Here is a 4,375-nt window from a genome sequence, read left to right on the forward strand (position 1 = left end):
AATGTATGAGCAAGTTCAATTTTGAATGAGTAAATGAGTGTATGAGCAAATTTATTTTTTAATTAATAGAATGAATGCAATATATGAGCAAGTTTAGTTTTGAATGAATGAATGATTGTATGAGCAAGTTTATTTTTTAATGAATTGAATGAATGCAATGTGTGAGCAGGTTTATTTTTTAAATGAATGAAATGCATGAGAAAATTCATTTTTTAATAAATGCAATATATGAGTAGGTTCAATTTTTAAATGAAATGAATGAATGCAATGTATGAACATGTTTATTTTTTGAATAAATATAATATATGAGCATGACATATTTTTGCGAATATCCATACTATCATTAAAATGTGATGCTTGCACATCTTCCCTGGTATGAAATTAAACATACAAAATATATAAAATATTAAAACTGAAATGAATATTTAAAGTATATTTATAAAACAATTTCAGTAAGGTTTACATTCAATCTTTGGCAATTTTGTCAAATTTACATACAATCTTTGACAATTTGATCAAATTTATATCCAATGTTTTACAATATTGCGAGGTTCAATTCTATGTACAATAGGACCTCCAATGGGTGTAGCAGTCGAAGCAAACCACCTTGTAAAAAAATGAACCACTTAACAAATAAGTCATTCGAGTAATTCATTAAAAAATAATAGATAAATACAAAAAAATAATTTTTTAAACTCTTAATAAATAGATTACATAAGACATCATACATCAATGTAGTTTATTAAAAAAATAAATAAATACCAAGAAGCTATTCATTAAACAACTCTTAACAAATACACATTTTGCAATACATAGGTAAACAAACATATTGTTATTCGTGTTTCTGCTTGTTGTGGTCAACCTTACCACATACACTACACTTGTATGGCACATCTTTGTGTTTTATTCTGTCATTTTGCCTTAGGTCATTACGCTTTATGAACCACTTTTGGTGGATAGACAGGAATAAAAGTCGATGAAGCGATGTGTGAGGCTATCTGCCATCAGAAGGAACAAAAATATATGATAAGCATTTTGATACGATTCAATTGTGAAGAACATGTCGCAGTAATCCTCTGGTTGCTTGCTCTTATACAAATTGCATGTAATTTCATGTTCGTATGAAATCTTGCTAACCTACCACTCTTCACAAGAGAATTTTATCTTATTGATGTAAAGTGATTATTAGCCCAATATTTTGGATCCACATCAGTAGCAATATAATGGTATGCAACTACATCTTGCTCCTAGACTTTTTAAAGAAAATAATTGCATTATCGTCTTGTGGCTACTTGGGCTACACTATACCAAAGTGTTTTTAATGGTGAACTAAATTTTTTTGAAAAGTTCTTCATCAAGTGCATGAAATATTCAACATGATATATAGGTTATGTGTGGAGGACAACATATTGTAGACCTTCATGCCCATTTGAGATAACTGTAAATTGAAATCTCTCTTTATAATTGCCAAAGACAATGAACTCTTCATTTACATTTTTCAAAAATCACGCCCATGAATCGTTCTACTCATTATCAACAATTGCAAATGATACCAAAAGCATTTCATCATAAGGATCAATACTATGGGCTGACAATAATCTGCTCATATATTTTTCTTCTAGGAATGTACCATCTAGCATACAAATTGGAGGAAAATCTTTAAAAAATTTATTGATAAATAGATAGAAAAATAAGAATATGTACTTAAATCGTTATTTTTTATCGGTCTAAATGTACCCTAGTGATCCTTTGTTAGCCTTCATCAAATTATCCAAATAGGCGAGAAGCATTCCTAAAGAACTATTTGAATGAACCATATAACACCAACATCATTCATTCATGTTCATGCCTTACTTGTTTATAAGTAATCTCCACACCTTCCTGGCGACTGATGTTATTCATGATTTTTCTTTGAGTCATCTTTGGGTCATCGTACACACGTTTATGAATAACACTTGAAATACACTTTAAAAATACTTTTTTCATTATAAGGTTGCACAATGATCCACCACATCTATGCTCATTTTTATACTTATTCATTTAAAAGAACGTTGTTTCACTCACCTTTGTATAATGAATCTTTCAATGGCAATCAATTATAGTCTGCAGGTTCTTTTTCGTGCATATGATAGTGACTTTATTATTGCAGGTCTTCACGAATTTTGCTTTAAAGTTATTCTTGATCACATGATCTTTTAAAAACTCAAAACAATGCTAAAGATTAATAAATCGTTTACTGAAAGCAATTTCTCGATTGTTTGATTCAGTTGTTTGCCACTGAAAATATTCATAATTATTAAATTTTTCATTATGTAACTCATCATACAACTGAGATGCCTCTACTTCAATGATTTTAAATTGTGCATCATTATACGAGAATCTATTGAACAAGAACTTATTCAACCATATCTTATTAGTGTAAAAACATAAAATAATTCTATTGCCCAACAAATATTCATATAGCTTATACAATCATATCAAGGGTTCGACTTTTCAATTATCATTTGTGCAACATTTTCAACTGTCATTATTTGTCCAATGTTATTAGTGTTTTGGTCCTCTCGTATCGTTTTATCATCGATATCATCATGTTCTCCGCTTTCTACGTTATCACTGCTACCACTAATTGATTATTCTGTCTTATGAACTAAATCAAAATTTATTGTATCTATCACTTTCTTTGCTTTCATGCATACAACATTCATGCTCTATCAAAAATTTGTCTTATGACATATTTTGCCAAATATTCTTTCTTTTCTCAAAAAGTTTCATTAGCATGAGACAAAGACTTTCAATAAAATGAATTAGGGGCTTGTCACGTATGACAAAAATCTTTAAATTGGAGCTCTTTAATATATTAGATGTTAAACACCCATATTGTTTTTTGCTAAAAAGTGATTGCTAGCCCAATGATTTGGTTTCACATTAATGACAACATAATTGTATACAACTAAGTCTTGCTCTTAGAAAAGTTTTTCATCAAGTGCTTTATACAATATTCAATATGACATGTAGGTCATGTGTGATGAACAATATACTTTAGACCTTCATGCCTATCTAAAATAACTATAAATTATAATCTCTTCTTATATTTGTCAAAGACAATGAACTCTTCCTTCACATATTTTCAAAATTATACTCATAAATCCTTCAGCTTCTTATCCACAACTGCAAATGCTAGCAGAAATATCTTACTACAAGGATCAATATTATGGACCGATAGTAATATATTCATGTATCTTCCTTTTAGGAATGTGCTATCTACCATAAGAATTAGAGAAAATTCTTTAAAAAATCAATTGGTGCATGGACAGAAGGATAAAAACATGTACTTAAAGCGATCTTTTTGATCGATCTGAATGTACCTTAGTAATCCTCGATTAGTCTTCATCAAATGATTCAAATAGATTGAAAGCATCCTGAAAGACTCTTCGAATGAACCATATAGTATCTCCCTCAGCTGTTTTCATCAATGTCATGTCTATTTGTAAGTAATCTCTACACCTTTCTCACAATTGATGTCATTCATGATTTTTCTTGAAGTCATCCTTGGGAGATTGTGCATGCATTTGTGAATAATATATGAAATTCACTTGTAAAACATATTTTCTACTATAAGGTTACCCAATGATCCACTATATGTATGCTCACTTTCATACTTTTTTACCTAAAAAAATATTTGCTCCACGTACCTTTGTGCAATGGATCTTTCAAAGGCAATCAACCATAGTCTATGGGATATTTCTCATTCATATGATAGTGGCTTTGTTATTACAGCTCTTCGTACATTTTATTTTAATGTTATTCATGATCACATGATTCTTCAAAAACTCATGATAATGTTGAAGATCCTTAAATCTGTTGCTATTTGAAAGGAGCAGCTGAACATACCTTAGATTTATGTTCAAAGGATTTGGTGGCATTGGATTCCACTACCACTAAACCTGAATCCAAACATGCCCTTAAAGGAGCATTCACCAACTTAGTTATCAAAAAAGTATACTCCCGATGTGCTCTCTTCTTTTTTTTTTGGTGGAACATGAATTTTCTTAATGTGATTACATTGTTGCCTCCACAAATTTGGCTGTTTATGTTTAAGTCTCGTACCACAAACATTAGCAACTCGGCAAAGGCTTGGTCAACTTAGAAAGCCCAAAAGGATCTCTTCCAGTCAAGGTATGCAGTGTTAATGGCAAACCTCCATATCAGGATTTTCTTGGCAAAGAAAAAATCTTGTGATGAACTAAAAGGTTTGTTACTTTGGGAAATCTAGGAAAAACAATATAACAAATTGCAGTTTAATGTTACTATCATTAAATCGCAATATTTTAACAGGATTTTATATTTTACAATATATCACGATAAAATTATTATA

This window comes from Nuphar pumila, chromosome 8 (genome assembly GCF_984573655.1).
Source record: "Nuphar pumila chromosome 8, dmNupPumi1.hap1.1, whole genome shotgun sequence".
NCBI classification, from domain to species: Eukaryota; Viridiplantae; Streptophyta; class Magnoliopsida; order Nymphaeales; family Nymphaeaceae; genus Nuphar; species Nuphar pumila.